This window comes from Capra hircus, chromosome 23, assembly GCF_001704415.2.
Source record: "Capra hircus breed San Clemente chromosome 23, ASM170441v1, whole genome shotgun sequence".
Classification (NCBI taxonomy): Eukaryota; Metazoa; Chordata; class Mammalia; order Artiodactyla; family Bovidae; genus Capra; species Capra hircus.
Genome location: NC_030830.1, coordinates 17517344 through 17543478, shown reverse-complemented (window position 1 = coordinate 17543478; position 26135 = coordinate 17517344). Strand labels below are relative to the sequence as shown.

General features: G+C 43.5%; 1 protein-coding gene across 5 annotated transcripts in view; it reads right to left on the bottom strand.

Moving 5' to 3' along the window:
- CARMIL1 (capping protein regulator and myosin 1 linker 1) overlaps window positions 1-26135 on the bottom strand; it is a 307760-nt gene that overhangs the window by 176857 nt on the left and 104768 nt on the right. The gene's annotated exons all lie outside the window — the stretch shown is intronic.

Here is a 26135-nt window from a genome sequence, read left to right as displayed (position 1 = left end):
TAAATACCAGAAAGTGGGCTGGTGGGCTTTGGTGTGACCCACAGACCATTAGATACTATAGCCTTGAGAAGCTGGGCTCCAGAGGCTTCCACGTAAGACTAAGTGACCTGGAACAGATTATCGACCTTGTAGGAGTGTTAACTTTACCCTAACAATCACTGGATGAAGGGCTGTACTGAACAGATCACCTGCCAAATCTCAAGACGAGCAACCAGTCAGCAGCCCAAAAGAGCCACTAGTTACTACAGTTGAGGAAGCAAGACAGGGCTCAGAGATACTAAAATATAGATGTCTTATGCATAGGAGGAGCCCCACTATCTCAACAGCAAACTTAATGAAAAAGCCAAGTACTTATTCATGCTTTCCAAAATACAACCGCCACCCGAGGTTGCCCACTTGCTTTCTGTTCTCTGTCCACTAGCTGATAACATTTACATAACGCACAGGCAGCAGAACAGGCTATTGTTCCAAGAAGTCAACCCTGACTCCTCTGCTATGCCTGTCTCAGTCCTAGAGAGCACATTTATGGAAGTTTCCATTCCAATTCTCAGCTAAGAACACATAGATAGCCCATGGGGTCCCGTATACCTACAGGCCTCTCTTGCCCAGCAGGGGCCCTAGAGAATACTAAGGCTGGGAATAGTCTGAACTCCTAGTTCACACCTGGAGCAGAGCTCCCAGACCACCCACCACTTTTAGTATCCAAATGTGCTGCTTTGCAACCCAGAGGTCCATGCAGGCCTGAGGGGGTGGTGGTCTTTGCAAGAAAGCAAGCAAGCAGACCCCAACACTTCTCAAGTTCTGATGGGAGACCTGTCTTTGATTTTCCAAAGAACTCCCCTGTTCCTAAATTGATATTTCGGGACTAATGCACATGTGCTAGTCTAAGAATGCTAGATTTAGACAAAACTGGCTTCCCTGGTGGTTCAGATGGTAAAGAATCTGCCTGCATTGTGGGAGACCTGGGTTGGACCCCTGGGTTGGGAAAATACTCTGAAGAAGGGAAAGGCAATCCACTCCAGTACTCTTGCCTGGAGAATTTCATGGACAGTAGAGCCTGGTGGGCTACATTTCACGGGGTTGCAAAAGGTCAGAGGCAACTGAGCAACCACACTTAGAAACCATAATTCAGGGAACCTGAGGACCAAGTTGCTACAGGATTCATCTAGATTCAAGCCAAGGCTCATCCTGTTCATCCACACGCAGAAGGTGAATCCACGGGTATGCCTGCGGGCTGCTCTGTGCCTCTCTCAAGTCTTCCAACTTCAAACAGAAACAGTATATTTTCTAGAAAACTGCTTTGACGAATCACAGGTCACCATTATGGGGAGTAACTCAAGTCAGGACCCTCTGTGAGAAAGATGAGAAAGGGATATAGCCCGACATTGGCTGAGAGAGTCTGATAATGAGCACAGGGAAGGCAGAGGGGGAGGGACATGACGCACTGCGAGACTTTCCACCCAAATGTCTTCAATCACACGTCTTCACAGGGTTCTTGTCTACCTGGGGTAATTTTTGCTATTTGACTTTGGAGGGGATGTGCTCTAAAAGACCTTTAATCAGTGACTTCTAAAAGTGGAGGCAACAAAAGATATCTGTATCTGAATATTCCAGAGGCTGTGAACCACAGTTCTTTTCCCAAAGAAAAGATCCTTTCTTGTAATTAAGGCCCGAGGAAAAAAACAAGCAATAGAAAGGGGAGAGGTGTGTAACAAGTGGGACCAGATGAGTGAGCAGAGGTCAAAGGTAGCCCAGGAGTAGCAGGACTAGCTACATAACTTCAGGGCCCTTGTTCAAAATTATGAAGAATTCTAAGTCAGAGACAGAAAGCATTAACCCCAGCGCAGGGCCCCCTGAGAAGGACGCCTTGTGCAACTGTACAGGTCCCGTGCTCAGGAAGCTAGCCCTGAGTCATTGCAACCATATACAAGTATTCCCTACGTGCCATAAATGAGCAAACATCCTTGAATATGTTAATACATTTAATCCTCTCGACGACTATATTCTTTGTCACTATTTCCCCCATTTTTCAGACAAACAAACTGAGACTCTGATGTAACAGCAAAAATAGGACTTCTATCTAGCTTTGTCAGTCAACTAGCCTATGTTCTTCACCACTAGGCTACCTTTACACATTCCACCCCAATCATGCCTTTGGGTACTCTAGACTCTGGCAATTTACTTAGATTTGAGGTAGAAAGGTACAGCCCAGCGGGCGGCCTGTGACGGGGAAGAGACTCTCAAAGCTCCCAGCTCAAACACTATCTTCCTCAAAGTTCCAAGTTTAAAGGAATTCTCTTTTCAAATCCAAGAATGACCTGGAGAGCTACATCTTTTTCAGTTAACCGCACTGGCATCACTACCCAGGAAGGGAAGCAGGAAGAAGAGTTTGGCTGCCTTAGGGAAAGGGCAAGAGGCAGTTTTGTCTACTGAGACACACAGGGTTCCGTGGTGAACATCTGACAGTCGGAAGAAGCCGGGACAGTAATAGAAAGGGAGATAAAAGGCGCCAGAGACAGGCACAGTCAGCGCTGTCACCCGCTTAGGTCGAACAAACAGGTTACCTGTGCTAAATTACAAGATCAGGACTCAGCTTTAAAGGATGAAAATGTACCTTCTGTGAACTAAGACCCTGCCCCATAGTTCACCTTGTTTCATTGAAATTCAGTTGATTTAAAAGACTGTTAGTTTCAGGTACATAGCACAGTGACAGAATTTTTGCAGATTCTACTCCATTATAGACCATCACAGGATAGCGAGCATAACTCCCTGTACTCTACAGCATATCCTTGTTGCTTGTTTATTTTATATACTGTAGCTTGTATCTGCTAATCCCATTCCCCTAGTTTGTCCCTCCCTCCTCCCCTGTCCCCATTGGTAACCACAAGTTTGCATTCTGTATCTGTGAATTTGTTTCTGTTTTGCATAGACTGTCATTTATGTAATTTTTTAGATTCCACATCTCAGTGGTATCATTTTTCTGTCTTATTTCACTAAGCATAATATGCCAAAGCCTTTGACTGTGTGGATCACAACAAATTGTAGAAAATTCTTCAGGAGATGGGAATACCAGACCACCTGACCTGCCTCCTAAGAAATCTGTATGCAGGTCAAGAGGCAACAGTTAGAACTGGATGTGGAACACCACACTGGTTCCAAATCGGGAAAGGAGTATGTCCAGTAGTCATGTATGGATGTGAGAGTTGGACTATAAACAAAGCTGAGCACCAAAGAATTGATGCTTTTGAACTGTGGTGTTGGAGAAGACTCTTGAGAGTCCCTTGGACAGCAAGGGGATCCAACCAGTCCATCCTAAAGAAAACCAGTCCTGAATATTCATTGGAAGGACCAATGCTGAAGCCAAAACTCTAATATTTGGGCCACCTGAAGCAAAGCACTGACTCATTTGACAAGATCCTGATGCTGGGAAAGATTGAAGGCAGGAGGAGAAGGGGACGACAGAGGATGAGATGGTTGGATGACATCACTCAATGGACATGAGTTTGAGTAAACTCCAGGAGTTGGTGATGCCTGGCATGCTACAGTCCATAGGGTCGCAGAGTCAGACACGACTGAACAACTAAACTGAACTGAAGGTCCATCCATGTGGCTATAACATAGCAATATTTCATTCTTTTTATAATTGAATAATATTCCATTCCACAGCACATCTTGATGTAGCACCTTTTCAAACTCTGCTCCCCCTCTAGCAGAAAAGGTTTAAAAATGGAAATAATGTCAACAGTCATGATGACCAGCATGACTACAGGAAGTCAGATTTCTCATCTTTTCCTTTATCTATCTATGGCTAATCCTTGACCAACTCAGGGCTTAGTCTGCATATAGCTTATAGTGGAGTGGGCCCTTCGCATCTACAGTTTGGCTGCATCTGAGGATTCAACCAACCACAGATCGTCTAGTAAGTACTGCTGTATTTATTACTAAAAAATATCTGCATATAATGTGTAGCTCAACTCATGTTGCTCAAGGGTCAACAGTATACTGCAGCACACATACTTCTTCCTTCCAGGGGTTCTTGTATGATCAATCTCCAATCTTTTCCAGAATCTTAAGTCCACAAAACTTTTGCATCGAAGTAAAATAATAGCCAAATCATAAAACTCACACACCAGAAAGGACTCAATATCAATCACCTAATGAAAGACCATAATCTAAGAAAAGATCCAAAGAAACGTATCTCATAGCTAGTCCCTACCAGAGCTGGACTAGAGGCTGAAACTCTTTATTCACAGCATACGACTACCTTTTCACTCTCTCCTCAGATGGCAATAAGGGTCAGTGCCAAAAGCCCCAGATGGGAACATGAAGCCTCTTCAGTAGCCAGAAGAGCATACTAACCTCTGTGAACATGCCCTCAGGGGAAAATTGGTGCCACAACATCCAGGATCATTTTACGAGCACAGTAGTAATACCAGCCGATACTTGTGGGGTACCATGTTCCCCCGGGTTTGCATACATCATCTGCTTTAATCCTCACAGCAGCCAATGCGGGAGACACTGTTATTAACTCCATTTTAAGAAGAAACTGAGACACAGATTATGTTACTTGCCCGAGTCACCAAGCAAGTAGGTGGCAAGGCTTGGATTCAAACAGATGGTCTGGCCCCAGAGATCATGCTAATTACTTATACAGGCTCTCAAATCTCACCTGTCCAAGAGCCAGCTTCCTCAACAGTCTGCATATATGCAGACACAGATGAGTTATAGAGCTTTAAACCCAGAAAGAAGCAAACAGGTAAAAGTGTCATCAAGAAGATGGTGGATGATTGCATAACATAAGAACAAGGACCAGTTTTTACTGTCTGTCCAGACCAGTAAACCAGTGCCTCTCTCTCTGATCATGGGTTAATCTCTGTGTGTCTCTATTTGGATCTGTCTACCTGATGCTATGTGTGTAACTCTCAGCTTATTGGCGCATCTCCTGGATGGTTCCCCAGCCCTCCCTCCAACCTCTCTCTCTTCTGTGGCCACCGCTATGCCCACCACACCATACCCCAGCTTCTCATCCTCTCCCCTCTCCTCTGGTTCCCATCCCCTTTACTCTGCCCTCATTTCCTGGCCCTTTCTCTCTGCTCATCAACCAGATTTCGTATCTTATTTCTCCCAGAAACAGGCCCCCATCACAGAAGAAATATTTTGTTCTTGAAGGGTATTTCATTTGGGACATAGTCACAGAGAAACTTGAACAAAACATGAAATAAAAATGACAAGATACCTCTTGACATTATTATTATACAGCAAGCACACTGGTAATTAAGTGATTACAAGGTCCCCTGTGTGAATCTAATGACTAAGTCTTAAAAACTCATCTCAAAACAGGCACCCACATAACTGTCACGTGGCAGTGATCCCCAACACGGTGGCACAGGCTGGCCTTTTCATCCATATATAAGCATCACATTTTGGAGAATAACGTCTCCCACAAGCAGCTGAAGCATCAAGTGACCTCCCTGCCTGCTTTTGATCTGTCCTTTCCTGGAAAGTCACCAGGGGGGTTTCCAGGGGCCACTGACAGGGCCCTGGCTCAGCATATTTTTTAAAACAGAAAAAAAAAAAAAACCAACCCAGTGTGTTCACACGGATTCACCTTTTGCGTAAAGAGCAATCTCTTGACCATATGTAGATGCATGATGTTCTAATGATCACTTCTGCTTTCACTCTGGCAACAACAGTGCTCACAATCTGTGGCCCTGCATGCCAACCTTTCTTTAGAAATATTTTAAAGGCAGCCTAAGTACACAGTGTCCTTTGGCAGTTGGACACAGGCCAAAATCATTTGCTTGAAAAGAAATGTTCAGGCTTTGAGGGGAGAAGCTTTGTGCTAGCGGGCCCCCATTGCTGGTGGTCAGCTCTGATCCCCAAAGGCAAAAGAATTGTCCTTAGAAAGCCTGGAAGGAGATGGAATGGAAGGGGTGAAATTCTCCAGTGCTTACCCAGCCTTTCAAACAAGAGGCTCACTTGTGAGCACAAGAGCATAGCAATATTTTGAAGCACGTGTGCAAAACTACAGATGCTACCATTCCAAGAATTGTGCCCTTTGCTCTATCAACGCAAACTGGACCGATAAATAGGGCTATATTCAAGCTGGAAATCCCAAGGAACTCAGGCTCCTAGGTTTCCTCTTTGAGGCCAAGATGCTGTACGAGTTGTGGCCCTGGAGGTCTTACGGTGCACACACATGGCTTCCAGCAGGTGAGGGGAGACATCGCAGAAGAAACCCCCCCTGTGGTGTATGAGGACGTGCTTCCTGGTCGTGAGTGTGCACTCCCTTGGCACTTGGGATAGCAAGCCTCTTCTGGGCAGGGTGACCACATCTCCATTTCCAGTTTTAGCTCCAAGAATCCTGCATCCCAGAAACTGGGACGTCTGGTCGCCCTACTTGCTGGGGTTTTGGAATTAGGAAGAGAGTCCAGTTATGGCTTTGCCACTTTCTAGCTGTTGCACTCCGACAGAATTAGTTAGCTTCTCAGTTTGCTCATCTGTAGAACCAGAAGAATGTTGCTCTGCAGGCCTGATGCTGTTGTTTACAGTAAGATACAACCGTATGAATAGAGACCTAGCCCAGTACCAAGAACATCTCCGCTGAATATATCATTATAATTGGTACAAGAGCATCTTAAGTTTAGATTCCCAAAGTAAGATTAACATCTATTGAATTTTTCAACAGTTTTGTCAATGGAACAAAACAAACAATTGGGAAAAAAAAAACAAAGATTCTGAGACAAGCTGAAATTTTCAGTTCAATATGTATCTTTAAACTTGAAGAATGTTCTTACAAAGCTTTAAAAAAAATGGGGGAAAAAAAGCAGAGGGAGCATTAGAAGTTCTATGTGTACTTAGCCAAGAAACCTTAACCACAAAGGGCAAACTAGAATTTCCCTCCTACCCGGTCCGGGAGGCCCATTCTTCCACAAGAGTCTTAGCATGCAAACCACATTTTCACCCTCTATAATGAATTTCTTCTCCCCTTCATTGAAATGCAAGCAGCCGCTTGGTTCTCTTTGAGGCTTCTTGGTTCAACTTTTAACTTCAAAATTTCACTTGGAAACATTTATAAAAATCCTCCCTCGTGTTAAGACGTACAGCTTAGCAGAGAAGCCTAAATTTCCTTACGGAGATGATACATGAGGTAGGCCATGGAACCCTCTCATTGCACACTTGCTAAAAACAGAAATAGGTATGTTTCACCCTCTTAAAGAATGCCATTACCTGAAGTCTACCGCTGCATAGGCAACAGATAAATTTATGGCCCCTCCATCCACATTCTCTCCCGCACATTACCAAAAGTGCCTTTCCTTTAAAACTGGGCTCTTCCTGGCAAACGTAAGACCAATGGTCTCATATCCCCAAAATGCTCATTTGCAAGCAAGCTACATGATGACTGTCACTTACTACGCTTCCTCTTTTCCAAACTCCCAGCTCCAAGTACATCTCGGACAAGATTTCATTAATCCAAGACACACACTTCAGAGAAGGAGAGGGACACGTGGCAAGGAATGTTATCACCATTGAGGAGAGTTCTGAGTGACAGGGGCTAAGGGACTTGTGCAAGGTCACTGAGGGAGAATAAAAAGCCTCTTCTGACTCTCAGCCTCCTAACAACCCACTGCACACAGCTTTGATGACCATCACTCTCTCTGGCCAAAGCAGGACACTAGACCCAAAAGGAATACAAAAACCATACTGTGTTAGTGCAATTTCTGGCCCCAAATGCCTTATAAAATCAGATCACCACACTCCTCAGACATCTGTATCTCTCCTAATGCCATTTATAAGTGTGCCCTAGGAGGTGGCATATTCCAGTGTAGGATCTGAAAACTACAGATCCAGCCCCACCTGTTTTTATAAATAAAGTGTTATTGGGACACGGCCTCACCCATTCATTTAATGGGTGGTCTCCAGCTGTTTTCACACTACAAAGACAGAGCTGAGCAGATGCAACAGATATGGCTATGGCTCACAAAGCCAAAAATATTTACTATCTGGTTGGTCCTTTATAGAAAGTATAGGTTTGCTGACCCCTTGCCTAGTGGTTTAGAGGCGAAACTCTGGGATCAGATTGCCTGGGTTTTGATCCAAACTTCATCATTTACTATCTGTGTGACTTGGGGCAAACTACTTCCCTTTCTCATTGCCTCAGTTTCCTCTTCTGTAAAATGGAAGCAATGATGTATACCTCAGGGAGCCATGAGGGTTAAATGAGTCACTGTGTGTACGTAAAGTACTGACAGCATACAGAAAGGGCCAGCATATGGAAAGCACTGGTGTTTCTTTTTATATTACAATATTATAATAATATTACTCATGCTAATTATACTAAGAACAGAGTTCCTAGATTTAGGCTGGGTCTGATCTCAAGCTAGACAAATGACCTGAGTCTGAACAAGTTAACTATCTGTGTGGACCTCAAGTCACCCAAGCTTAAAATAAGGGGATAGAAACAGATATCTGAGTTACCTTCCTACCCTCTGGGTTACGGCTCAGACCCACTATGGATCTGACCCAGTTCTCAGACCCTGCTTCTCTTTGCTCTGTGTGGACTGCCAGGAATGGTAAATCACCAGTGAATATTTGCTGAGAGGAATTAATTCCTCCATGGGTCTCTCCTTCCAGGAAGGACAGATGCTCCCTCAATTGGGGGGTAGCAGGAGAGAGCCACTGGAGGTGGGTTTTTGCCCTCAGACGTCTAGTTTCAGGGGAAACCTTTGTACTCTAACACCTGTTGCAAATCCATTTCTTTTCACCTGGTTATTTATGTCATTATGCAGAAATGCAATGTTTACATACAGCTTGTCAGAAACAATTGCTTCATTCTTCCCACAGTCCCTTTATTGCAAGTTGTAAGGCTTCATCAATGCGTGTAAGAAAACAAGCATCTCTAATTTTTTCCCACAGATGAACACATGGCTACTTTCAAACAACTTCAAGTCTTCTTGATGTCACTAATGTTTCAGAGCTTCTTTTCAAAGCACTGTCTGATACAAAACTCTGGAATGGGTCACACTGATTCTTTGATAATGACATGTTTTTAAAGGCAGAATAATGGCGTGATCATAAGCCCTGGAATGGGACCACGTCTTAGGCTAAGAGTAAAGATGAATCTAACTCCTAGCGCCAAGTCCAGGAAGGTCACGTTAAGGTACTCACTTGGCACAGAGTCTCTGCCCAGACCTCTCAGCACTGAGGTCTCCGTGGTCTGCACGAGGCACGCTTGGGAAGGAACCTCTGCTAGTCGTCACTGTTATGTTTATGGTTTAATTGAATTCACCAACAGTAGAATCACAGTCACACAAAAAATACAGAAAACATACAACATGAACGCAAAGGTCACGTTAACAAACTTTCTCCTGCTTCCCTAACACGAGGCCAGCTGGTCTCTTCCTGGACATGTCATGAGTCTCTAGCACCCAGTTCTAACAAAAGATCACAGTTAAGAGGGATCTAGGGATGGGCATATGCAATTCCTTTATTTTAAAGATGAGAAAACAGACCAGGAAGAGTCAAACTGTCTGCATTTATCAGGGCTCCCATTTTTGTTTTTTTCTCTGACAGTGAAATTTTAAGAACAAATAAATTTATTTAAAGGAAATGGGTAGCTCTCATTTTTTTTTTTTGAAAGTTGTTGTTTTTCTTTTAAATTAAAAACCAGAGCCCAAGAGAGAAAGAAACTAAATCAACTCTACCAATTTGAGAAGCAAGAACTTCTTCACTCAAGTGGTAAGTCCCTTCTGGCAGCCCTTGTGGAGTGAATGGACACCAGCCATTTTTTTTTTTCCCCTGTGTGATTCTTCTCAGGATTCAAAACCCAGAAGTGAGTTCTGGGCATGGTGCCTAACAAAGAATTACCTGAAAGATGTGATGGTTACAGCTTAATGATAAAGATCAGGAGCTCCAGGGGCAGCCTCCCTGGATGTAAATCCCCCCCAGACCAATCCCTACTAGCTGTGTGACCTTGGGCAGGTCACTGAACCTCTCCATGCCTTGGTCTCCCCACCTGTAAAAACATGGAGACAATATAACTACTGAGATAACAGGTGAGGTACTCAGAACAAGACCTGGTACATAAAGGAGTCCAATAAACACACAGCCTTGGACAAGTTCAATAGTAATAGTAGTTAGACAGCTATATGGCACAGATGGAACATGAAGTTAAGTTTCACTCATCATTTGCCAGAATTCTAATGCATGGTCTCTCCCCACCCTACACCCTTTCAATTTATCAGCCCACAAGAGACATTCTTCTATCCCCATCTTTTCAAGTCCAGGAGGGACAAATGTCAATTCCTTATTCTTCACTTCTTGTTAATTAGTATTTTAGTATTTAGTATTAGTATTTAGAAAAAAAGTATACATTTTCATTCCTGCTCTCAGGACAAATATATGAAATATTTCTTCATTCTACAGATGCATGAATGGCAGATGGGTGGGGGCAGGCATTGATTTACTGTTACAGAAGTTATCACGTTGAGAGATATTTTTCATTACATTCCACAAGAAGAAGCAGGGAGAGGCAGGGGGGAAATATCTGGAGTAATTATATTGAGAAATCTGTATGTGCACATAATTTTCAAATTGAGGGCTACAGCCCATTGGTAGGTAGTTAAATCAATTTGGTAGAGTTTAACAAGCATATTAATAAAATAGACTAAACTGAACTGGAAGTGAAAAGAAAATTAGGTGCATTGCTAATACAAACCATAAGCACTGCTTCATGAAACTTTTGTTTCAGAGCTATCAGTGTGCACATAGTACACATGTGTGTGTGCGTGCGTGCATGCATGCATGCTGACGTGCGTGCATGCATGCTGACGTGCATGCACGGGGGGTTGCTTCTCAAAATCAGCATAAAATTCATTTCTTCTCTGGGTCCAGGTATTGAAAGTTTGATACCGCTGGCTAATGGCACCATCTGCACCCATAAGCATGATCCGCCATGAGGATACAGCAGAGATTGAGGAAGCAAGCTTGGATAGCAAAAACATGAGCTTTGGATTCAAAAACCTCAGAGAAACCCCAGCTTCAGCATTTTGTGAGCAGAGAGGAAATTGGCAGGTTCCTGTAAGTCTCCAGGCTGCAGTATCCTCACTTCTAATTCAGAGACAATATCTATCCTTGTGTAAGAATCGGGGATTCCCTATCAAGTTATCAAGTGCTAAGTCTATAGTAAACGTTAGTATGAAAGGAGTCATTTTAACTGACATCATACTTATTGAATACAGCTCTGAAAGGGATCCATAGGGATTAAAAAAAACAGACCTATGGACACATGCGCACACCTGCTAGTCAGAGACAGAGCCAGGCCCAGGTGCCCTGGCCCGCACTCAGTCACCTGTTTACAACACGTCACCTCCAGGATGCAGCTTTCGGTGCAGAAAGAGATTATTCCCATGGTAACTACAGCCTATCTGAGAATTAGAAAAGAATTTCCAAGTCTGGGTGGTGATATAGTGAAACCTGATACAGAGGAAGAAGAGGCTTTGGACCGATTTGAATTCACTTGCCATCTCTCCCACTTAACTACATAACCTCAGCCTTATTTTTCTTACCTGTAAAATGGGTATGGCTCTAGATGAGGATTAAAAGGGATAGTTTACCAAAACCCTAGCACTCTCTTAACTTTATTCACTGATGATGCTAACATCTGGCTAAAAATGTCTATATACCATCCCCCCTCCAACTTCCATCATCAGAGGTCAGCAATGCATCCATTCACATAAGGGCACTGGACTCTGAAGATGTTCTGGAATTTTATGGCCACAGTGTGAATCCTGACTCCTCCACTCACAAGTGAGGGTGATTTGGGGAAAGGCTTCTCTGGGCCTCACTTTCCTTGTCTGTAAAAATAAGAAACCATCATAGGTATCAATACCTCATGGCAGACCGTTGTGAGGATTAAACAACAGGCTACACCCGAGGTGCCTAGAACAGTGTTGTCAACAGTAAGTGCTAGCCTCATTGTCACGCATCCTGAGAGACTTGATGACCAGCCGGCCCTTCTCATTCTTTGACCTTCTGGTCCACTTAGTCATTCCCTGGCCCGTGCTATCTGTCCACTCTATGATTCCCAGCTCAGGCATCCCATTCTTGGACCACCACCTTCTCATTTCTCCTTCAGTGTGATCTAAGGGCCAGAGGGACTAGCAGCACTTAGGAGCTTGTTGCTGCTGCTGCTAAGTTGCTTCAGTCATGTCCAACTCTGTGCGACCCCATAGATGGCAGCCCACCAGGCTCCCCTGTCCCTGGGATTCTCCGGGCAAGAATACTGGAGTGGGTTGCCATTTCCTTCTCCAATGCATGAAAGCGAAAAGTGAAAGTGAAGTCACTCAGTCGTGTCTGACTCTTAGTGACCCCATGGACTGCAGCCTACCAGGCTCCTCCGCCCATGGGATTTTCCAGGCAAGAGTACTGGAGTGGGTTGCCATTTAGAAATGCATTATCTGGGAATCCAGACCTACTGCATCAGGATCTGCAGTTTAATAAGATCCCCAGGTGATTCATACACACACTGCACACTTAGCAAAGTACATGCGTCTTTTCCTCCACTCAGCTGTGCCCGCTACCCCAACACCACCGGTCACTGACCATCCTACACCCTCCCAGCCATCTTCATCCCATTAAAACCCCACTGAAATCATTCCTCCACTGTTAATACCTTCAGCCTGTGTGTTCCCTGTCCTTTCATTACACCCACAGAAGAAAAACCTCAACCCCAGATGAACCCACCCATCTGCCTATCCCAGGCTTGCCATGATGGCTTCCAGGCACAGCTGGAGAACAGAGCTAGCCTACAAACTGATTCCGCTTCCTTCTTGCGCCACTGAGTACACAGACTTCATCAGAATGGTACCGCTGACTATCCCACTCCAACCCTCCCCACCTGCCTGCTCCTGAGGCTCCATCTGTCCCCTCCTTCTGAACTGCTGGAGGTAAATGCCCATCCCCTTGCCTCGACTCTGGATTATACTCTGCCCACATTTGCAGAGGCTTATGTAACTATGTCTTCTGTTCCATATCTAAACGTCCAGATACAGGGTTCCCAAGATCTAGATGTGTATCCTGGATTCTACACCCCTCTTGCAGCTCCACATAACTCCCTCCCCACTCCTAACTTCTCAAAAAAGGATCTATACCTGATTCACTTTTCTGCCTCGAGTGCATCCTACTGTTCAAAACTGGCTTTGTCCCCACAGCTCCTCTGAGGTCCCAACCACCTCTTTGTTGCTAAGCCCCACATATAGTTTTCAGCATTTCCTAATGAGATTTCTCCTTAGTAATGGGCAGAGCTGACTTAGATTTCACAGCCGAACTAGATACCACCTTAACACTGATACAGCCCCTTGTGCTTGAATTCTTTTTTCCACCGATTTCTCCACCCACCTCCCTGGTCATGTCCATTCCCCACTCCCTGCTACCTTCCATTTTTCCCACAACTTCAGTGGATCCCAGAGGGCTCCCAAGTACCTGTGCAGCCCAGACCTGCCTTAGATCATCGGCTCTAACTCTACTTCAACCCTTAAACTCAGTATGTGATCTTTCTTTCAGAATCTGTTCCTCACTAAGAGTCTGAGCTCAGTAATGGGCCATGGCAATCCATACAGCTTCTCAAGCCAGAAATCCAGGCATCATCAATGGAATCTCAGTCATTCACCAAGTTCAATGTAATTGAAACATCTCTTAAATCCATTCACTTCTCTCCAGTTCCAACACAATGACTCTACCCCAGGCCACCATCATCTTGCTCCTGTAACACTTTGAGCAGCCCCCCCATAGATCCATCTTGCCTCATCAAATCAACTGCCTATAAAGGATCTTGATGCGATCTTCTAAACACCCAAACATTTATCCTATCACTTCTCTACTTAAGCTCTTTAGTGGCTCTGCATGAGTACACTGGTCCTTGCCTCCACCTGCAGCCTCGTTTTACTCCCTCTCTCCTTCCCGACCCCTATCCCCCCCAGTTATAGCCATACTGACCTTCTGTTGGTCCCACCGTCTGCTCCAACCATCCTTTCTTCTGCCTCTTTTCTTTACCTTCCCCTGATCACATCTACTCATCCTTCAGAGCCCCACCTAAAGAACTTCCCTAACAAAGTCCAGACTAGAGCAGGTCTCCCGATCATATATTCTCACAGTATTTGCTCCTTTCCTCAGTAATACCTATCACAATTTTAATTACTAGTGGAGTTATATACTTAACATCTACCATCCCCACCAGACTGTAAAGTACTTGGGAGCAGGGACCATATCTGTCTCAGTCAAGGTTTACTCCTCTTCCTTACCTCCTTTCCAGCTATGAAAACTCAAGATCTCAGAAGGCTAAAAAAAAAAGTTGCTATAATTGTGAATCCAATTGTAAAAATTCAGTTATGCCTCATTATTCCTGATGCCTACCATGTAATTGACACATCCTTCCTATTTAATAGTCATATCCTACATGGGAAGTACCTGAAAATTTGTTGTTTGCAGCTCACCTCAACCCAGTTCAAACAGATATATTAGTACTACCTAATCCCCAACTCAGCTGCCAAAAGAAAGAGAACTAGAAAAAGAAAAGGATAACCTAAACAGAGGAAAGTTGTAGAAACTCCAAATGCTTGATATCTCTGCCTTTTGCCTACTGTGTTCAAAGAACTTCTTTACTCATAAATTCACTCCAGAAAGACTCTAGTCCTCTGCAGCTCCCACAGGCTGGCGATGCCATTTCTAGCAATGGAGGCAGAGAAAGCAGAATCCATTCTAATACATGATTTCAGGTGTCCTAAGGCTTTCTAGATCTTGATTTTGCGCTTGATTGTGCCAACAGAGCTAACAGTTGAATCAATAAAAACAATTTACAAAGGGTGGGCCAGGGTACTGACAGGACAGACTTCACACAAAATATAGGGGAAAAAAAAAATTACATGTTATTTTACTGACAATTAATAGACCATTTAAACAGAAGAAAATTTATCCTTTAAAAAACCAGTGCATAATGAAAGGACATGGCAAAAAGAGGAAACCTATTTTAAAAAATAGAGCATGTTTTTCTTTCTTGAAGCTTCAGATAAATGAAATTTGCTATATGGAGAAATGTTTTTGCTCTGGGAACACAGGAATATCACTCCTCTGTTCAAAGAACCCCACCTGAGCATTGTGCCAAACGGCTCAAAGTTGCAAGATGAAGCAAAAGCTGGGGGCAGAGCTTTTGAAGTTAAACCCATTCTTTGCACAATGGGAGGAAGTGAAAAGCTGGCCTCCCCTGAACACTGCTACTGCTCCGCCCTTTAACTAGAAGCGAGCAAGTGACTCTCTGCTTGTTTGTGTCTCCTCCTCCCAGCCTCAGTGGGAACCAGCAAACTGTAAGTGATCCCTTTAATTTTTTTGTTTTTGCTCCTGACCACTGCCAAGCTTTCCACTCTCCCCAGCTATGCCAGAAAACAGGCCAATGCCCCAGTTTGGCATCAACCAGCTTCCCAGCGCAGGAAGGGAACTCTCTGCCTCCATGTTTCTAGATTTCTGTTTCTATAGCTCATCACCTCCCTCCTAAGGCAGCAAACTATGGTTGGCCCCTTCCCTGCTCCGTTCCCCCTCCCTCAGAACACACACACCCATGGAGTCCAGCTCCACAACCAAGAAGGACCCTTTTTCCTGCCTTCGAGTGTCATGGTTATCTCAAAGGACTGGTTACTCTGCTGAAGGATCAGCCCAGCTGGAGCCCCAAGTCCTTTTTCTTTTTGAAGCTGTCCCCATACAACCCCTGCAGCCCTGGGCCAAACTCTCCTCTAGGTAGCCCCTCAAGAGTGGGAAGGAGAAGTCCATAGGCTCCTGGTAGAGCCCGCAGAGAGTGGAGCCTCATCCCAGAGCCCTCTCAGAGGGGAACAGGGTGGAAGAAAGATGATGCCGGATGGTGTGTCTTTGTGTTTCTCTGTCTCTTGCTGAAATGAATCTCATTAAACTAGCACACTTCGGTTTCCAAAAAGTACTCTTTCAGATGCATCTATCCTGTTCTTTTTGGTATTACTTATCATGTGCATGCTAAGTCGTTTCAGTGTCCAACTCTGTGTGACGCTATGGACTGCAGCCTGCCAGCCTCCTCTGTCCATGGGATTCTCCAGGCAAGAATACTGGAGTGGGTTATCATGCTCTCCTCTAGGGATCTTCCCACCACAGCGATCGAACCCTGGTCTCTTATGTCTCCTGCATTGGCAAGCAGGTTCTGTACCACTAGCACCACCTGGAAAGCCCATGATTTATCATAGCTGTCATTTACTTAAGTCTTTCTTTCATTCATTAGATTATCATTGAGGGTCTACCTTGCAGACACTAAAGATGAAAAAGACATAAAGCACTGCCTTCAAACAGTTTATATTCTCCTGGGAGGAGACAGACCACACAGACACAGACAGACACACACACACAGACACACACACAGACAGACACACACAGACACACACAGACACACACAGACACACACAGACACACACACACAGACACACACAGACACACACACACACAGACACACACACACACACAGACACACACAGACACACACAGACACACACACACACACAGACACAGACACACACACACACACACACACACACACACACTGAGGTATGTCAGATGGTGATAAGTGTTATGGAGAAAAGCCTAGTGGGGGAAGCGAAGAATGAGGGTTGTGTGGGGACTGGAGAAGGGGTTGTGTTGGTTACATTTTAAAATAGTTTGGTGAGACCTCATTATGAAATCATGTTGAAAAAGGGCTAAAAGAAGTGAAGAAATGAGTTAGGTGGACATCTTGAATAAGTGGGCCAGGCAGAGGAGATGGCAAAAGCCAATAGCATTCCCCTGAGGTAAGAATTTTTGCTTAGTTGCTAAGTCATATCAGACTCTTTTGTGACCCCATGAACTGGGGCCCGCCAGGCTCCTCTGTCCATGGGATTTCCAAGGCAAGAATACTGGAGTGGGTTGCCATTTCCTTCTCCAAGGGATCTTCCCGACCCAGGGATCAAACCCCTGTCTCCTGGCACTGGCAGGCAAATTCTTTACCACTGAGCCGCCAGGCAAGCCCAAGACAAGCATAAACTTTTGGTAATTAGAGAAGAAAGAAGAGCTCACTGTAGCTTAAGGGGAGTAAGAGCTGGTGATGTCAGAGGGGGCCGTGAGACCCATGAGGCCCTACAGTCCACTGTCCACATTTTCACTTTTACTTGGAATAAAAGGAGAAGCTGCCAGGAAATTTTGCATACAAGAGTAAGGTGACCTGCTATAAAATGATCTCTTTGTTGAGAACAGGCTTGAAAGTGGGTGAAAGGGCAGGAGGGGAAGCAAGAACCCAGTCGGGCGGCATCAGCAATAATTTACAAGAGAGGTGATGATGGCTGGGGCCAGAGTGATCAGTGGAGTGGAAGAAAAGGGCCCGATCCTAGATATATGTTGATGGTAGAGCCCGGATGGATTTGTGGACAGAGGTGATTTGGAATATATTAGTGATTTTGTTAGAGGCAACAGTTTGGTTTATGCCTGTGAAATAATTAAAAAACAACTGAATGTGGCACACGATTTGAGGACTACTGGATTGGTCTAGGTAATTTGTTACTTACATAAAAAAATAATTATGGAAGAAAAGCAAATAGAGAGCAAAGAACTGGTTCCAGGATTTTTGCGTCCCTTCATAAAATTTCAACTGTGCTTTTACAATATAATAAGGCCAGAGATTATAAAATGCAGCTGTGGGGAAGAGGAAGAAGGGAATTTTCTTTCCCTTTTTTCAGTTTCCCTAGAGCAGTACTATCCCACAGAATCTTCTGGAAATGCTCTTCATCTGGACTCTTCAATACTGTAGCCACTAGCCATGTGTGGTTACTAAGCACTTAAAAGGTGACTAGTGTGACTGAGTAGCTAAAATTTTAATTTTATTTAATTCTAATTAATTTTAGTTAAAATGTTGCCGCTTGTTGTTAGTAGCTACCATACTGAACCATACAGAGCTCCCCACACAGCGAAACATTCCTGAACATTACATAACACCTTTCCTCTTGAAATCAAATTAAAAGGATATATACAAAATAGATTTGGAAAGTCCCGAAGTATACATTCTTATTTTTTTTTTGTTACACCCTACAGTCACTATCTAATTCTCCTTCTTGAAAAGAAATATTAGAAGGCTTGGTGTTCATCATTTTTAAACACATTTTCTTAGCTTTTGCAGGCACCTCTAATACCTTCTTGGCCATGATTCTATCAAAAACATTCAAAATGAGATTTCCCTCCCTGATTTGTATTCAATGCTAACACTGTAAATGCCCTATAAAAATAAAGATACAAGATTCTTATTATAATTGAGTTTCCTCCTGCTCTAAATTAAAAAGAACTTTATGGCATCAGTTATCTCATTTTTCTTCCCAGAACAGATGAAGGGGCTGTAGTATCACCATTTTCCAGTTAAGAAAATCAAGGCAGAGGAAGACAGCCCACTGTACACTGCAGTTGTTCCCTAGTTGCTCAGTGGTTAAAAATCTTCCAGCCAATGCAGGAGACACAGGTTCAATCTTTGGGTCAGATAGATCCTCTGGAGAAGGAAATGACAACCCACCCCAGTATTCTCGCCTGGAAAATCCCATGGACAGAGGAGCCTGGCAGGCTACAGTCTACCGGGTCACAGAGTCAGACACAACTAAGTGACTAAACAACAACATTGTACAGTGTAAATCTATAGTTTTGTTGGAAAAGAGCAGAAATTAGGAAGACATAAAAAGAGAAATCACTTGAAAATGAGAAAGAAAAAAAAAAGACTACATGTAAATCCTTGATTGCCAAATTCAAGTGAGCTGAGACCTGGGTCTAGAAAATACTGTCTAGACAAACAGGGTGGCTGTGTCTGTCCTTAGGACCCTGTGACTCAGACTTTCCAGAAGTCCAGCAATGCACCGGAAGCAAGACGCTGGCTCCCCAACCGAACGGTGAAGAGGAAGCAGTTGTTAGGCTGGGGCTCGATCAGCAAAGTGGCCTCATATAACGATGCTGGCTTACTCCTCAGCAAACCAGATCCAAATGACAGGGCAACATTCTTGAATCATCTCCGAACCCAACAGCTGGAGAATGAGCTTCCAGTAATCTTACTTTTGAAACACTTGGGCTAACCCCAGTTATATCACTAAATTGCATGACCCAAAAGATTAACAGGGCAATTCAATCCATTTACAGCTGAGCTTGGAAGTTGTCAGTTCCTTCATTTTGAGAATGAGGATACTAAATCCTAGGAACACTGTGATACTTGCCAAAGAACAAAAGTATATTCCTTTTACAAGCAAGCAAGCCTGTGTTTCTGTGTTACATATAACTAACACGGCGCTATGTCTCCAAGAAACAGTTAAAAGAGATTGATTATCCTTACTTTTTAACTTCAATGTGTTTCTAGATTTGAGGATAATCATTATTATATATTATATGTTATAACACAAATGTATGTGTGCCTACTCAGTCGCTGAGTCATGTCTGAGTCTTTTCAACCCCATAGACTGTAGCCCGCCAGGCTCCTCTGTCCATGGGATTTTCCAGGCAAGAATACTGGTTGCCATTTCCTCCTCCAGGGATCTTCCCAACCCAGGGATGGAACCTGTGTCTTCTGCATTGGTAGGCAGACTGTTTACCACTAAGACACCTGCAAAGACAATAACATATATATAGCAATAATTTATATATATATATTTATATTTATATTTTATGGACTTCTCTAGTGACTCAGATGGTAAAGAATCTGCCTGCAATGCAGGAGACCCAGGTTTGACCCTTGAATTGGGAAGATCCCCTGAAGGAAGAAATGGCAACCTACTCCAGCATTCTTGCCTGGAAAATCCCATGAATAGAGGAGCCTGGCAGGCTACAGTCCGTGGGGTTGCAAAAGAGTCAGACATGACTGAGCAACTAAGCACACTCACACACACATACAGCCCTGATTAGCACTCTTAAATCTGAACTGAGACACAACAATGTTATAAAAGCAAAGATAAAACAAACTCAGCACATTAAAATAATTCAAGATTGTTCAAGTATGTGTTAGTTCCTATGAAATAAGCATAAATATACTAAGTACATTCTAAATGAAGCCAAAAATACTATTCAATATCTAGGAAATGCATAAAATTAGAACTTATATCATAAATCTTAGAATTTATGCCTCTTGGAATCTAGAAGGGCCTCTTCAGAACAGCTGGGCTACCCTGGTCTTTCAAAATGCAGTCTGGTCTAATCCAAACTCATGTTTCCTTTCAGTGAGCAGAGACATTCAAAAATTCCCTCACCCCCACTTTAGTGATATGCAAAATGCTACACAGGCAGGGACTTCAGATATGTTGCCAGATGACGATGAAGATGTGAATGGTGATGGTGGATGATTTTAAATGCTATAAGTGAAGGAAGGCGACTTCCGTCCTGCTAAGAGTTCCCTACCCAGAAGGTTCCCAGCTGTGTAGCATAACTTGGCTTAGCAAAAGAAAAACATGTTTCCTTCGTAAGAGATTTTTTTTATTTCCCCAAATTATAAGTTTTGAAAGGAGCTTCAAGACGTGAGTCCAAAAAACTTCCTCATCTTAATTCTGAAAATGATTTTGGTCAATACCATTAAGAACAGCTGGGAGCAGGGACAAAAATCTATGCAAAGCATTTTACAAGAAAGGAGGATTAGTCAAAACTCCATCATTATATGAAAAAAAAAATTTTTTTTTCTTTGATTGCCTGAGACACCTTCATGGCAGGAAGACTGATTCTAATTCTTCCAAAGACATGCAGAAAGACAAAGCTTCCAGGCAGATGTGTGTTAATCTAAAGCAATCAGAAGGGGCACAGACAGGAAGAACCAAGTCACAGTGGGGTCATGACAGACAGTGCTAAATTAGCACCACTTACACATAGATTTTAAGGCAAAGAACTAAAGACAGAGAGGAACAGAAGGACAGAAATGGAAGCTGTAGAGATATACCCCATGAATTAACTGTACATGTCGGACAATTCCTACAGACCTAACAGTGCTTCTCAAGACAGACACGTCTGAGCTAGCTCTACTGCTTTCTAGCCATGTTTGGGGCAAATGATCTAATATCCCTACACCTCACATCCTCAGCTGTAAATGGTTACACCACAGTATCCACTTTCTATATATGAGTATTGTGAAGATTAGATGCGAGGATATATGTAAGAGCTTTTCAGCACAGAGCCTGGCCAACTGCAACAATTCAGTATTAGCTGTCTAATGATAAAAGTAGTCATGGTTCACGCAGAAATAATACCTCTCCGAATAACACTGAAACATAGACATTACCCTATGTAAAATAGATAGCCAGTGGGAATTTGCTACATGACCCAACAAACCCACTGCTGACAACCTAGCGGGTGTGAGGTGGGAGACAGGGCACATATGTAAACCCATGGCTGATTCATGTTGATGTATGGCAGAAACCAGCACAATGCTGTAAAGCAATTTCTCCTCTCATTAAAGATAAATTTTAAAAAAGATTAGATTTAGTGCTTCTAACAAAAAAAAAGGCAATATAGAAAACCAGCAGATATATTAGACACAGAGTTAGAAGTCTTTTCTTAGATTCAACTATATGGCTTCACTAAAAAGTCACCTTTTCTCACAGCTTAAAAAAGGCAAAACAATACTGACTTCTAGGGGTTGTGAGGTTCAAGCAGGATAATGTGCTTGTGAAAGCATAGCATATCTGAAGGGCTATAAACCATGAAGTATTACTGTAATAATATTATTAATACCTAGCTTTAAAATAACTCTCCACTTTAAGAATTGATACTAGGAAGAAATTTCTCTCCTAGTAAAAAATATCAGTGTCAAAATTAAACTTTCAAAAATACAAAGGAAATAGTTTTCAGCAACTTTATAACAATAAAACTGAAAATGCTCACACACACAAAAAAAGTGGCACAGTAATAATACCTCTCTGAGAGGCCACACTAAACCATTTTTTAACTTCTATAACAGACCAATAAGTCATCTAAATTGGATATAAACCCCCCACACACACACACACACCTCAGGCATAATCTGGTTTATGAAATCTCTAACAATTACATGAAGGACCTACACAGAGCAGGCTCCATCCAAACCATCCCTATACATTCATTATTGTTCTTTTCAAATTTGATAAGTTAAAAGAACTTGTGTTTTCTACCCATTAGAAGCCAGTCTATTTTCTGAGTGTCCAAGGGCTGGTTTGATATCTGGTTTCCCAATCTCTGACATTTTTTACAAAACTTGCCAATTTGCAACCGTTTTCAGAAAGTTAACTCACACCCAGTCTCCAAACACACACCAGTCCCCAATAAAAGGTGGCATTCTATTCAGGACTCCTCTCAGCATCCCTGGGTCAAAGGGGCCGTGGCTGTTGACGGTCCTCTTTGGTGCCTGGGCCAGTTTACACTCACATTTGCACACAGGGTACAGATGGGAAGCCCAGAATCTTTCCTGAGCAGATATACTTGGAACAGCAGCCCCAGGAGCTGGGCAACCACTGTCATCCATATTCTACCCGTCCAAGCAGGGAACCCAGGGTATTTCTAGCCATAAACACTGGCCTTCCATTCTGGACCACTCAGATAGCATCTTGCACATCCATATCTAAAGATATGACTTCCCCCAACACTGTAGCTCACAACTGCTCTTCACCTTAAGAACTACCTGGGAGGACGAAGAAAGGAAGGGAGATATCTGTGAAGTCTGTGGCCCTTAACTTACTGCATTTAACCCTGTACAGCAGGTACCATAATCCTTGTGTTATGGATAAGGAAACTTAGGTTTAATTTAACTTGCCCTAAAACACTGAAAGGAGTTAGAACTGAACCCTCAGCCATCAGTTTCTACACCTGTGTTCCCAGCAGTCCCCACTGTGGGGTGAGCCTCTCACTATCAGTGCTTGTCATCGCCACCTTAAACCAAGTTATGGCACCTGGCTCACAGGTCACCTGACTTATTCCTCAGTCTTCTCATGTCAGACAATTTCTATGCACCTCAAAGAGCTTGTCCACATCACACTTCACTTAGCACAGGGTCTGGCAGAACAAAGGCAGCTGCCTGATCCAAGTCTCCTCCCTCCTAACCTGAAGACAGCAAGCCTGTGTCCTCTGCATGTGACCATCACATAAATGAGCCTCACTAACATCAAGCTTTCAAAAGCCAGCCTATTTCCACTCAGTAATAGGCTGCTGCTACTGCTAAGTCACTTCAGTCGTGTCCGACTCTGTGCGACCCCAGAGACGGCAGCCCACCAGGCTCCCCTGTCCCTGGGATTCTCCAGGCAAGAACATTGGAGTGGGTTGCCATTGCCTTCTCCAATGCATGAAAGTGAAAACTGAAAGTGAAGTTGCTCAGTCGTGTCTGACTCTTAGCGACCCCAAGGACTGCAGCCTACCAGGCTCCTCTGTCCATGGGATCTTCCAGGCAAGAGTACTGGAGTGGGGTGCCAGCTAGTTAGTAATTAAAAGATGCACTGGTCTATCATCCTAAGCATTTCACATTAAGAAAAGGATTAACTCAAGTGAAGGACAGGACTGACACTCCTACATAGGGAGACCTCTGTGAGAGGAGGGGAATACACATTGTTTTAATATATGTGCTGATTTCTCTACTTGTGTGTTCTTTTTTTCATTTGTTTTCAACTTTATTGGAGTATAGGTGATTTATAATGCTAGTTAGTGGTAGTTTCAAATGTACAAAGTGATTCAGTTATACATATATATGAGTTCATTCTTTTTCAGATTCTTTTCCCATGTAGCTTATTACAGAATACTGAGTAGAGTTCCCTGTGCTATATACAATAGGTCGTTGTTCAGTATCTATTTTCTGTATATTTGTGCATCCTTTTACCACTGAGCCATTAAAGAGGCATGTGTGGCTGTGAATTTTGAGCACTAACAAATAAACTGCTCCCATTGAAGCCCTTGGAGGAACAGAACCCAGTCACGAATATCACTGGGTCTCACTATGAGTGATGCAAAGCTCCATCCACATCAGAAAAGCATTGTAACTGTCTTGGTCATTAATTCGTCAACAGTTCTTCCTCCAGCCATGCCTCTTTTGCAGATCTTCAGAGATGTGACCCCTCTTCGGACTGCTTAGGAAATGAATCCTTTTCCTCCCAATACTCTTATAACATCCAAATTTGCACAGAAAGATGGCATTAATATTAAATGATAGTCCAGGAAAAGAAAGACACATCTCTCCCCTCATAGCACCCCACAAAGCTATGTGAATAAAAGAAAATAAACCTGAATTTACTTCAAACTTGCACATATGTTTCAAGCAAGGATATCTGAGGAATTTGAACTGCCTAAAATAAGATTTCAAACTTCATGGATGCTCCAGGAAAACCATAGGGGCGGGAAGGTCTAAGAACACATTAGGTGGGAAAAAAGATGACAGCCCATCCCCAATATACTAGAGATCAGCCAGATGACAAACCAGCCTTTACCCAGATAAACAGCACTTGTCTGAGCAACCCAGTCAACACCATGCTGCGCACTTGGTGGAAAACCAGTGTGCCCAAAAGTGGTTCCTCTGGAGGAGGAGCGTTCACATTAAAAGGACGCTTTCTTTGGTTGGTGCCTTTGACTGCAAGTCTCCCCACTCAGGCTCTGATTTTTAGACTCACCCTCCACCCTCAGAAAGGTCCCATTACTGTTGAGAGCTTGCCCCCTCCTCCAGGTCTATTTGCTGCCATTTCCCCAAACCATCCAGATTCCTACTCCAACTATCTATCTGATGATGCTCTCTTGACACGAACTTGGATCAATCAGCCTGCATTCCCCCACTTAGACTCCATACACTACAACTTGGTATCCCATCTTCCATGGTAGTTTAACCACGAGGCACTTATTTCTGTGGAGATGTAGAAATAGCAAAAATGTTTTGGTGGGGGTGGGGGGCTGGAAATAATATAGAATCACTGGGCTAGAAAGAACTTTAAGATGGGAAGGTGCAAGCCGTGCAGTTGTATCGGACTCTTCGTGATTCCATGGACTGTAGCACACCAGGCTCCTCTTTCCATGGAATTCTCCGGGCAAGAATGCTGGAGTGGGCTGCTATTCCCTTCTCCTGGGGATCTTCCTGATCCAGGGACCAAATCCAGGTCCCCCGCATTACAGGCAGAGTCTTTACTGTCTGAGCCACAAAGGACAGGCCTGAAAACACTTTGATGGACTGTTTGCTTTTAGAGGATAGACTTTAACCATCTTTCTCCCGGTAACCTTAATCATCTTTATCTTGGTAACTCACCCTCCCAAAAGTATTTGCTAAATGGCAATCTCTTCAAGTATCTCTCATTAGCCTCTTTCATCAGCTAGCATTTACATGAAAATTGTTAATCAGCCAAGGACAGGAGACCTAAAGTAAAGGGTTCCATGGAGCAAAGAAGGCACGGAAATGGCAACCATTAACAAACCAGCAGTCTTTAAGGAGCTATTCCATGCTAGGTGAGCCACTCAGCTTTGCTGCGCCCATTTCTTCAATTCTGCAGAAAATAACCGGGACTACTTCTAAGAGAAGGACCCTGTGACCAAATCATTCTAAAGTTTCAGCTCAGGGAAGAACTTCCTTTAACTTCCTATTGAAACAAAAAACAGACTCGTACTAGGAGTTACTGAAGCCACCTGAAGTCTAAGATGTGACATTTACTGATTTTCCTGGGATGCTTTTACTCCCAGGGCTTCAAGAAGCAAGAAGGTGGGTGACCCAGAAGACCTCTTTTTTTCAGTTCTATAGTTCTGTGACCAAGTGAGGACTTTTCAAAACAATGTTAACAATCCTATTAAGTTGTTTATAACTCTGTGGCTCTTATGAAATAGACATAGTGTTTTTAAAAAGGGTGGGGGCAGGACAATTTTCATTTTTCCTGGAAAGAAATGGCAGCAAGCCCTCCAGGAAGTGCCATCAAAATAAGTCTGCAAGCCCTGAAGGGGATGAGTCTTGAATAAAGTAGAGCTTGAGTGTTACGCATCAATGAAGAAATAACTACAGTGGGGGAAAGACTCTGGGAGGAGGACGAGGCACAGAACTGTATTTAGAATCTGCGACATATGGAAGTCACAAGGACTGCCATGGTCAAGGTAGCCAGGCAGGAGAAAAG